The 12,447-nt window shown below is 46.9% G+C and overlaps 1 protein-coding gene across 6 annotated transcripts in view; it reads left to right on the forward strand.

Moving 5' to 3' along the window:
• Positions 1-12,447, forward strand: part of NUP153 (nucleoporin 153) — a 630,217-nt gene that overhangs the window by 545,333 nt on the left and 72,437 nt on the right. The gene's annotated exons all lie outside the window — the stretch shown is intronic.

Consider the following 12,447-nt stretch of genomic DNA (forward strand, 5'->3'; position numbering starts at 1 on the left):
TGGTTGTCCTATTCACATTGTTGGGTTCCTCGAGCATGTCAAGGTCGCACCTGATACTTACACAGCAGCTCACCTTAATCTGAGCCATTCTAGATATGGTGCTGTTCCAAGCCTTCCCTCCACCTCAACAAGTTCAGGATATTTGAGCTATGATCCTGATGTGTCAGCCCTTGACATGGATCTCAGTGAGAGCAGCTTAGGCTTCTGGGCCTCTTGGCCTCCTGCATCCTGCTTGTGGACTATACCAGATGTCACATGCGGGTTCTGCTGTGGAATTTGAAGTGTCGGAGGGCCCAGCACCCGGAGATCTGTCCTTTTGTTATATTTTCTCCTTTTCTCTTTGGACAACTTTGAGGACAGAGAAGAACAGGTCTTTGAGGTTAGCGTCAATCATCATCAGGCCTGATGCTGGTCAGGCGCATGGCACAAAGATTTTGACAGACTGCTCTTTAATGGTGTTAGTGTGTGCAGATTGGCCGTCCTTGTTCAAATCACTGGTTGCAGTGTTTCTTGAAGGTGCTGATCCACATGTACCCGCCAACACATTTTGTGAGGCCGTGGTGGGTCCTTAATTTGGTTCTCACATGTTCTCTGTGCACGCATTTTGTACCAATGTATAGCTGCTCTTTCCACCTGCTGATTGTAAGGAAATGCCTCCTTGGCATGGTTACCCCCTGACTTTTTGCCTTTGCTGATGCTATGTTTTGAATTGAAAGTGTGCTGAGGCCTGCTAACCAGGCCCCAGCACCAGTGTTCTTTCCCTAACCTGTACTTTTGATTCCCCAATTGGCACACCCTGGCATCCAGATAAGTCCCTTGTAAGTGGTACCCCTGGTACCAACGGCCCTGATGCCAAGGAAGGTCTCTAAGGGCTGCAGCATGTCTTATGCCACCCTGGAGAACCCTCACTCAGCACAGACACACTGCTTGCCAGCTTGTGTGTGCTGGTGAGAACAAAACGAGTAAGTCGACATGGCACTCCCCTCAGGGTGCCATGCCAGCCTCTCACTGCCTATGCAGATATGGATAAGTCACCCCTCTAGTAGGCCTTACAGCCCTAAGGCAGGGTGCACTATACCATAGGTGAGGGCACCAGTGCATGAGCACTGTGCCCCTACAGTGTCTAAGCAATACCTTAGACATTGTAAGTGCAGGGTAGCCATAAGAGTATATGGTCTGGCAGTCTGTTTTACACGAACTCCACAGCACCATAATGGCTACACTGAAAACTGGGAAGTTTGGTATCAAACTTCTCAGCACAATAAATGCACACTGATGCCAGTGTACATTTTATTGTAAACTACACCCCAGAGGGCACCTTAGAGGTGCCCCCTGAAACCTTAACCGACTATCTGTGTAGGCTGACTGGTTCCAGCAGCCTGCCACACTAGAGACATGTTGCTGGCCCCATGGGGAGAGTGCCTTTGTCACTCTGAGGCCAGTAACCAAGCCTGCACTGGGTGGAGATGCTAACACCTCCCCAGGCAGGAGCTGTAACACCTGGCAGTGAGCCTCAAAGGCTCATCCCTTTGTCACAGCACCGCAGGACACTCCAGCTAGTCGAGTTGCCCGCCCCCTCCGGCCACAGCCCCCACTTTTGGCGGCAAGGCCGGAGGAAACAAAGAAAACAACAAGGAGGAGTCACTGGCCAGTCAGGACAGCCCCTAAGGTGTCCTGAGCTGAAGTGACTCTAACTTTTAGAAATCCTCCATCTTGCAGATGGAGGATTCCCCCAATAGGATTAGGGATGTGACCCCCTCCCCTTGGGAGGAGGCACAAAGAGGGTGTACCCACCCTCAGGGCTAGTAGCCATTGGCTACTAACCCCCCAGACCTAAACACGCCCTTAAATTTAGTATTTAAGGGCTCCCCTGAACCTAAGAATTTAGATTCCTGCAACTTACCTGAAGAAGAAGACTGCTGAGCTGAAAAACCCCTGCAGAGGAAGAACAGAAGACACCAACTGCTTTGGCCCCAGTCCTACCGGCCTGTCTCCTGCCTTCCAAAAGAAACCTGCTCTAGCGACGCTTTCCAAGGGACCAGCGACCTCTGAATCCTCTGAGGACTGCCCTGCTTCAAGAAAGACGAGAAACTCCCGAGGACAGCGGCACTGCTCCACAAGAACTGTAACTTTGTTTCAAGGAGCAGATTTAAAAACCCCTGCAACTCCCCGCAAGAAGCGTGAGACTTGCAACACTGCACCCGGCGACCCCGACTCGACTGGTGGAGAAACAACGCTTCAGGGAGGACCCTCCGGCGACTCTACGACTGTGAGTAACCAAAGTTGTCCCCCCTGAGCCCCCACAGCGACGCCTGCAGAGGGAATCCCGAGGCTCCCCCTGACCGCGACTGCCTGAACTCCATTTCCCGACGGCTGGAAAAGACTCTGCACCCGCAGCCCCCAGCACCTAAAGAAACGGAACTCCTGTGCAGGAGTGACCCCCAGGAGGCCATCTCCCTTGCCCAGGTGGTGGCTACCCCGAGGAGCCCCCCCCTTGCCTGCCTGCAACGCTGAAGAGATCCCTTGATCTCTCATTGAAAACCATTACAAACCCGACGCGTGTTTGCACACTGCACCCGGCCGCCCCCGCGCTGCTGAGGGTGTACTTTTTGTGCTGACCTGTGTCCCCCCCGGTGCCCTACAAAACCCCCCTGGTCTGCCCTCTGAAGACGCGGGTACTTACCTGCTGGCAGACTGGAACCGGGGCACCCCCTTCTCTCCATTGAAGCCTATGCGTTTTGGGCACCTCTTTGACCTCTGCACCTGACCGTCCCTGAGCTGCTGGTGTGGTAACTTTGGGGTTGCTCTGAACCCCCAACGGTGGGCTACCTTGGACCAAAAACTGAAACCTGTAAGTGACTTACTTACCTGTTAAAACTAACATTACTTTACCTCCCCCAGGAACTGTGAAAAGTGTCCACTTTTAAAACAGCTTATTGTGTTTTATGTGAAAAGTATACATGCTAATGAAATGATTCAAAGTTCCTAAAGTACTTACCTGCAATACCTTTCAAATGAGATATTACATGTAAAATTTGAACCTGTGGTTCTTAAAATAAACTAAGAAAATATATTTTTCTATAACAAAACCTATTGGCTGGATTTGTCTCTGAGTGTGTGTTCCTCATTTATTGCCTGTGTGTATGTACAACAAATGCTTAACACTACTCCTTTGATAAGCCTACTGCTCGACCACACTACCACAAAATAGAGCATTAGTATTTTCTCTTTTTGCCACTATCTTACCTCTAAGGGGAACCCTTGGACTCTGTGCATGCTATTCCTTACTTTGAAATAGCGCATACAGAGCCAACTTCCTACACTGATGATAAAAACAGTGTTTATCATCGCCTTAACATATGCTCGGCGAGTGAGCGAACTCCAGGCTTTGTCCCTCCAGCAACCGAATACATCTTTTTTTTGTCTGGACAAGTTGCTCCTCTGGCCAAAAGTGGCATTCCTGTCAAAGGTATACACGCCCTTCCACATAGGACAGTCTCCTTGCTATCTTTTTTTCACCCCTCAAAGAGGGAGGAACAAGACTATAGTCTTGCTCCTAAGAGGCCTTTTAGCTTTTACATTGATCAATCTGGGGACCATTGAGTGGATATCAAACTGTTTGTGAGCGTCTCTGAAGCGAAAAAGGGGAAAGCAGTGCAAAAGATAACCATTTCCCCATAGATTTCCTTGCATCTATACAGAGCAAACTTCCCTTAACTCTTGCAACAGTTTAAATCGAATCTCAAACGCGGGGTGCCCTTATATCAGTCTTGGCTTGGTCGCATCAATGAGATCGAGATGTCTGATTTGCTTAGGTTGTTACACCTCTTTCAGGGTCTCTCCATTGAGATCGACCTAGACTTCTTCTCTACCCTTCGGTCCTTGGTCACGTAATTTGTTTGGTGTTTGGCAGGAATACAGGGCTCAACTCCTGTAAACTGTTGACAGTACCCAGGGTTGCTGGTGGTTTGTCCTTACCCAACTTTACACTATGCTATAAAGCATCAGTTACACGTGAACTCTGAGTGGTGGTTAGGATAATAAGACAAACATTGGCTACACATGGACAGAGCTGTGGTGGGTTGCTACATCTGGGATGTTTTGTGAAAGCCATAACCAGTTAGATCACTAAACGCTTACCTTAGTACACCGACTACGTCCACTAGGACGAAGTGAGCCAGTTGGCAGGATGGGTGACATTCCCTCACCCCTTATCCACTTTATCTGCATTCACCCCTGCGCTTCGGCCTGGACCCTTTGACCTTTGACCTATAGCGGGAAGGGGGATTCCTTACCAAATCTGATTTATTCCATGGCTTGGACATTCTCACATTTGAAAACTGATGAAACTTTGCACTTTCAGATGCTGAGCGATGTCAATATACAGTTAATGCAGTGGTTACCAAACTGTGTTCCACGGCACCCCTGTGCGCCATCAAAACTAACCAGGGGCGCCACCCGCCAAGGAGAGAGTTCAGGAATCACTGCATTATGCATTATAGGTGGGTGACTGTTATTTCGTGAGCTCTTTTGCACAAGTGTTTCTAGTCTTCTCATGCAGGGCCGAAAGCAGGGTACTTGAAGTGTAGAAGCTCCTAAAAAGCAAATTTTTTCTGTGGTTATAAACTGACCCTCTGGGATTACAGGAAAAAAAACAGGATCCAAAGTGGATGACTTAAAACAAACATTTCCAGGCAAGAAATCGGGAAAAATGTGGTAATCATGCAGGTGAGGTGTGCCTCTACATTAGGTGGTGGTGAACTATAAAACGAACAGATGCAATCACTGAAATTAAGGATTAGCACTGGGGCAAGATCTTATTTACCCGTCTGCTATTCCTTCTAGCAGTTCTACAGGCGTTCTAATGGACTTCGGTTCCTCAGATGAGGAGTTCTGAAGGCCTGTTCAGCACAAAGCTTCAAAGAAACGGCTTTCTTTCAATGCTAGGACCAAAGCGGCATGCAGAAACATGGCAAGACAGATAATTGCTCCCCAAAATACACCTTGTGAGCGAGGCAGCATGGTATCCAGGAGCAAGGACAGAACTAAGAAGCAAAGGTCGGACTCCTGAAGCAATGTGCACATCACAAAATCAACAAGAAGGGGAGGGACCGGGAGGTTAAAGGTCCAGTGTACGGTCTCCCATCTTAGTCATAAACATATACAGAGTACACTGTTCCTAAACAGTGTACTCTGAACAGTGTACTCTGTATATGTTTATGGCAATGTGCACATCTCCATCTCATGCAGGAGATTTCTGGGCTCTTGGAGTAAACAAAACAGCGAATGCCACTGCGTGCATATGTGTATAGGTTGATTAAATTAAACCACTAGGGAAAACAGCATTTCATCTTTCCTAGGTCGACAACATGAGTACAACTTAGTTGGACAGCACAACTGCATCCCGTCCAAGCTTAGATATACACTTGTAGGTTTAAGACTTTAGAAGGGATAAAAACACATGTAGGCTACTAGTTCTAATGCAATTGATACTGATGGGGTCTATCAGAGGTCCTTGGTACTGGGCTGTTGCAGGCACAAGCCAGAATATTTTGCAATTTAAATCACAAGGAAGATGTGCACTTTTTAAAGACATTGTGTGCAACTGCAGCACTGCACAGGCATTTTGGGAATGCATGCTTCAAATTGTCCTGCTCCTTGCAAGTGGGAAGGTAGGCTACTTGTCTGTTTACCCTCTTATCTGGTCACTGAAAGTAACACACCCAGTCTGCTTACGTAGGGGTGAGCAGATAGAATAGTCTTAGACAGAATAGACAAGGTGTGTCCACAGTGACATGAGGCGTGATTGTCCACAAATGAGGCTTGAAGGATAAGACAGGAGTCATGTGAGGGCATAGACAAGAGGCATGAAGGCACAGACAAGATTCAAGAACACACAGGCTAGAGGCTTGAGTGCACAGACAGGAGGCATGAACAAACAGACGGGAGTCAAGAACACACAGACAGTAGGCAGGAGCACACAGACAGTAGACATAGACACACAGCCAGGGGTCAAGAACACACACACACACACACACACACACACGGCAAGAACACACATACACGGCTTCACCCCAATTATTTTTAGAGAGAAAAATTGAAGCATTCCCGAGGCTGGACTTACATTCCCCACCTGCCAAACAAAAGTAACATAATGGGGAGCCGTCGATCAAAAAAGTTTGGGAACCACTGAGTTAATGCATTGGGTACTCTAGCCTAAGATGTGTTTGGCAGCCACTAGAGGCCTACCCCCTGTAGAAGAATTTGTACGGAGGGCAGGTGGCCAGGGGGGATGTTTCCTACTTAGATTTCCTGCTGATATCCACTGCCCGCACAACCAGCTGTTGCCATTTAACCTTCTGGGAGTGGACTCTTAGGGAGGCGTTCACGGAGGAGCAGTGGCGTAAGATTTGGATGGACATCCCCCAGATTTGACCACTCAGTCAGTATGAGGGAGGCACAATACAAAGTGCTTTTCAACTGGTATCTATGCCCCACTAAACTTATCTTTTCCGAACAATTCAGATTTATGTTGGTGTGGTTGTGGGCTCCTTGGCAACTTCAAACACATGCTGGAACTGTCCCGTGATTCAACCCTTCTGGGCTAAAGTTAGCTCAGATTAAAGATATTCTGAGGTATCCAGTTCCCAAAACCCCTGCGTTCACCCTGTTGTGCTTGAGGTTATCATCATGTAGACCCCAGACTTCCAGAGACAGTTCCTTTCTATGGGCTGTGCCTGGAAGCAGCCACAGCAGCGCCGGCGCAGCATGGAGGAAGCCCGAATCTCCCTTGATGTCCCACTGGCATGCCTGACTAGCAGGCCGTAACCATGGAGCGAATGGCCATTATACATCTAGACAATTTCAAAAACTGAGTGTATTTTGGTCCCCTGGTGCGATTCCTCTTGACTGGCCTTCCATTTTTCTTGTGCCGTGCGTGGACTAGAGCACTCCTCCTTTTTCAGATTTAAGGTCGGGGGACTGTTAGGACCCTCCAACAGTCCCACTCCTGGGTGCCCTCCCACAGTCGGAGCCCTAAGTTTCTTCTGTCTCTTCCACTTCAACAGTAACTAAACTTTTGTCAGTTGGGCTGGAGTTTCTTTGGGCAGGGGGTTTGCGTTGGGCAAAAAAAAAAACGTATTGGCTTTAATGCTGCATTAACAAAGATAGTGTACTCGATGAGTTTGATCATTGGAGCGAGACTGATCTATCACTAAAACTGTGGGTATTACTAGCAATGTGGATGCATTATCAAGGTCTGCACAGTGCATTACTGTCAATGTATTAATGCCTGGTTTACAAAACTCAATTTGGGGGCGGCAGTGAAATCCGCTAGGAGCTAGCCAAAAAGCAGCCACCAGAATGCTTGCACACTCATTCTACTAGAGCAAAGGTTGCTTTCACGGTGCTGGTGTTCCAGTCCTCGATTTCCACCAGGCTACTACATGAGCATGAGTTACTGCTTTTGGATCTTTTGTTGAGATGAGGAATCTGCAGATAGTCTGTCAGAAGAACAAGTTACTTACCTTGGGTAATGCCTTTTCTGGTATAGACCCAATCTAACCACAGATTCCTCCACCATTCTGATCAACCCTCTGCCCTGTTCAGTGGAATGTGCTAATAAGTCCATTAATAAGACCCACTCCAGAGATTTGCACACTGGCATAGTCTGATCCTGCTTTAGAGTCTACCAGTAAAGGCGTTACCAAAGGTAAGTAACTTGTTTGTTTATCCTAGGTGATTTGTGTCCCCAAGGTCCTGAGTTTGTCACGTCTGGTTCCACATTTCAGTTAAAGTGGAGGAGTTTCCAAATGAATAATTGTAAACAAATTAATGTCAGTTGGTTGCTTTTGGCCTCAGATAGATCCTGAACTCTTGTGGTAATCCTTCCGATTCATCTCATGTCACTTCCGATGTAGCACCTGTGAGGAGATTCGAAATGAATTTATCCCCTTATCTAGATAATTGGTTAACTCAAATGTCCAACCCAAGCAGTTCACAAGCTCCTCAGGACTTTTAATGAATTGGAATTTCCAATGGCTTTGGTGAACTTACTTCCTTACACCCAACTGAAACAATTGTCTTGTAATCAATGCTTCAGAACAGTGGCATTAAGAAGAAATTGGAATGTGTCGTGGAAGACTAGTTCATTGTGACAACATAGTTAAAATGAATTTTCTACCTGCAAATTCCTCACCACACTCAAACTGATTTCTGCCCCGGCTGTAAACTGACTCATACTCGCAGTACAGGCTGGCTTCTGATGATTCCACTTTCCTCTCAACATACCCCTTGCCTGAAAATGGGCCAGTGCATGCCTCCTCTTGCGGCAGAGAATCGAGGGGCTTTCCTCTCTGACTCCAAATAGGAAGCCTAAGAAATATGAGGCAGCAATTATGAACATTTTCTCAGCTTTGGGCTGCTTAGCCCAGCTTAGCACATGAGTGCCCCATGTCTCCTGGTTAGATACAATCACACCTTGTAGGAGATTGCGAATGGGATGGTCCCTAGCTTGTTAGACCATTTAAAAAGACCACTTTAAGGAGGAAATGCTCTTGCAGAATGCTTGTAGGTGGATCGATAAGGGCCGGCCTAGGCACTGTAGATTTTGAAGCTAGGGCTACCATTTACCCTGCAGCTTTGAGTAGGCACACGTGGCTAGCTAGGGTACACAGGATTCTCAAGCGGCATGCAGGCAAGTCTAATGGACATGCCATTTGCTGTCTTACTTATTTGAGGCTAAGGCCGACTGCCTTGGAGAGGTTAAGGGATGGAAGAGCATTTTGCCAAGTCATTGGGACTACAATCCCTGGGAATACAGGCAGTTAATAACATTTTGAAGATTATCCAAAGGTTTTACCTTTCGCCAGCTCCAGCCCATCCAGCATCTTGAACCAATTTCTTCAACAGTACTGGGGCAAAGGAAAAGGTATTAAGGCCCAGCAACAGCCCTCCTAGTCCTTCCTAGCACCACCTTGAAAGTAGCATTAGTTTCCCCTTATGGGACATGTGTAGCAAGTTTTTTTTTTTTTAGGGTGTCTTTCTTTCTGTAGGCCTGGAATACCATTACATCAGACCAGTGGGCCTTGCAGATCATTGAAAAGGGGGTTGGCCCTTCCTGCCAACAGGCTCCTCCCGAGATCCATATCCCACAGTCTCTTCAGTCAGGGCATCACTTTTGGATCCTGCAACTGAAGGTGGTGGCCCTGCTACATAAGAAAGCAGTGGAGTTGTTTCCTAGTGAAGAAATGTAAGCAGGGGTGCTACTAAAGTAACTCTTGTTTCTTAAGAAGGAAGATTGGATGGTGCCTCCTGGTTTGCAGGGCGCTTGTTTTCACATTCCTACCCTGCAGTTTCATAGGAGGTACCTGTGATTTGTAGTAGGATGAAGTCATTACCTGGTCGTGCTCCTCCCATTCAAACTAGCTTCACCAAAGTGTTCATGAAGGTGATAGCAGTGGTTTCAGAACGTATACACAGGTTGGGGGATCTCACTATTCCTGTACCTTGAAGATTGGCTGCTCACATGGGCTTGTTGCAGCTGTTGTCAGACCACCTAAAGGCCATGGTATCCCTGCTGTTTGATCTGGCAGATGTGGCCAAGCCTCATCTAAAGCACTCCCGGCACCCCCGTTAATAGAGGCAGTACAGGGCATAACAGCTTTGAAAGCTTCTCTTTCTCACAGGATCTTGTACATTCAGGATATGATTCTGATGTTTTGGAAGAGGGCTCCAGTTTCAGTCCTAGCAGTACTTTGTGCTGTGGCTTCCTGTATATTAGTGATCCCACATGCATACTGGCACACGGGGCCCTGCCAGTGATGCCTTTGTCAGTGATTTCAGCATGATTGTATTTTGTCAGATGCAGTCAGTCTCACCAGACACTGCAATGCACTTGCACTGCCGGTCAGTAGAGAACATGAAGCAGAGGAGATATTTTTACCAACCTCCAGCAGTGGCCACGGTAATGACGAATGCATCCACTTAGGGTGAGGTGTGCATCTGGCGAAACTGAAGATAAGGGGCCTTTTGTCTCCAGAAATGTTTTTTTATGGCTTTAGTGACATAGATGTACCAAGGTGGAGCTTGTCATTGAAGCAGTGCTTTGGCAAAGTTTCTGGATCCAGTGTGGTGCATGGGGATATTATAACATTGAGGAATCTGTAGTTAGAGTATCCACCACAAAGATAGTTACCGAAGCTAAGTGGGTGTTCATTTAAGATATTTTTCCCCAGTAGATCTTAATTTGCTGTCTTAAAACAGAAATTACATCGTTGATAACCCATTTTGCCCCACAGGTGTGCAACCTAGTGTTGTATTCCTGTTTACTGTCTAATATTATATGCAACCAAATCTCCAGGGATTACTTCAAATTCTGAGTGTCAACAGAAAAGAAAAGAAAATGTTTATCCTGAGCTCCTGTAGTAACAATACGAACACAGTACACTACAGATGAATGTGATGGTGTCTTGTCATCCTGATTTAGTACACAGGAGTGAAGCATACGCATGGGGCGGTGTGTAAGTGAGCATACAGCTCCCTGGGGGCCGGGGGGGTACGGAGGGGTCTCTATCATTTTGCCCTGTATCATGCTTACTGTGTTACTGTTTAAGATCCTTAACTGTTGCCGGACAAAAGGCTATATACTGAATGAACACAAAAAAAATACATTAGGAACATTTAAGATTTTGTTTTTTAATGCTGAGCTCTACTAAAATATTGCAAAGGATCCTTCTTGAGGACACCAATACTAGCTGGCCTGATTTCCTAATGTTTTGTGCCTCCATCAAAGCAGCTTTATATACCTGATCACTAAAGCTTTTTGGTTCCTATCCTTTAGGGCCTTCGTAGTTTAGCTCATTAAGCATTGCTCAGTCCCCTCCTAGTTCACCCTTGTAAGGAAATGCCTTCCTTGGCATGGTTACTCCCTGACTTCTTGCCTTTTGTTGATGGCAGTTATGAGTGAAAGTGTGCTGGGACCCTGCTAACCAGGCCAGGCCCAAGCACCAGTGTTCTTTCCCTAAACTGTACCTTTGTTCCCACAACTGGCACAGTCCTGGCACACAGATCAGTCCCTTTTATATGGTACCCCTGGTACCAAGGGCCCTGTTTCCAGGGAAGGTCTGTAAGTGCTGCAGCATGTCTTATGCCACCCTGGGGACCCCACACTCAGCACATGCACACTGCCTCACATCTTGTGTGTGCTGGTGGGGAGAAAATGACTAAGTCGACTTGGCACTCCCCTCAGAGTGTCATGCCCACCTCTCACTGCTTGTGGCATAGGTAAGTCACCCCTCTAGCAGGCCTTACAGCCCTAAGGCAGGGTGCACTATACCACAGGTGAGGGCACAAGTGCATGAGCATTATGCCCCTACAGTGGCTAAGCAAAACCTTAGAGATTGTAAGTGCAGGGTAGCCATAAAGAGTATATGGTCTGGGAGTTTGTGAAATACGAACTCCACAGTTCCATAATGGCCACACTGAAATCTGGGAAGTTTGGTACCAAACTTCTCAGCACAAAAAATGCACACTGATGCCAGTGTGTATTTTATTATAAAATACACCCAGAGGGCATCCCCTCTTCCCCCTCTAGCCCCCCCCCCCCTTCTTCCCCCCCTTACCCAGTACTGTAAACCAATCCTCCCCCCACCCCCCTCCCCCTCCCCCTCCCCCTCCCCCTCTACCGGTCTGCTGCCGAGGACGCAGTTACTTACCTGCTAGCAGACAGGAACCGGAGCACCCCTGTTCTTCATAGGCATCTGTGTATTTTGGGCCCTCCTTTGACTTCTGCACCTGATTGGCCCTGTGTTGCTGGTGCGGTGGCTTTGGGGTTGCTTTGAGCCCCCAACTGTGGGCTACCTATGCCCAGGAGACTGACTTTGTAAGTGTTTTACTTACCTGAGAAACCTAACCAAACCTACCTCCCCCAGGAACTGTTGATTTTTGCACTGTCCACTTTTAAAATAGCTTATTGCCATTTTAACTAAAACTGTGTGTACTACTGCTTTGAATCAAAGTTCTATACTTATCAGTGTGAAGTACCTTGCATTTTATGTACTTACCTCAAATCCTGAATCTTGTGGTTCTAAAATAAATTAAGAAAATATATTTTTCTGTGTAAAAACTATTGGCCTGGACTTAAGTCTTTGAGTGTGTGCTCCTCATTTATTGTCTGTGTGTACAACAAATGCTTAACACTACCCTCTGATAAGCCTACTGCTTGACCACACTACCACAAAATAGAGCATTAGTATTATCTAATTTTGCCAATATCAACCTATAAGGGGAACCCTTGGACTCTGCACACTATCTCTCACTTTGAGATAGTATATACAGAGCCAACTTCCTACAACCCTTGTTCAGGGACTATATACTTGGAGGAAAGGTAAGGATCTGTATCAGAGAATATACTAGTCAAAACTCTGTGCAAAAGATGTTGAATGTTGC

Source organism: Pleurodeles waltl, chromosome 2_1, assembly GCF_031143425.1.
Source record: "Pleurodeles waltl isolate 20211129_DDA chromosome 2_1, aPleWal1.hap1.20221129, whole genome shotgun sequence".
NCBI classification, from domain to species: Eukaryota; Metazoa; Chordata; class Amphibia; order Caudata; family Salamandridae; genus Pleurodeles; species Pleurodeles waltl.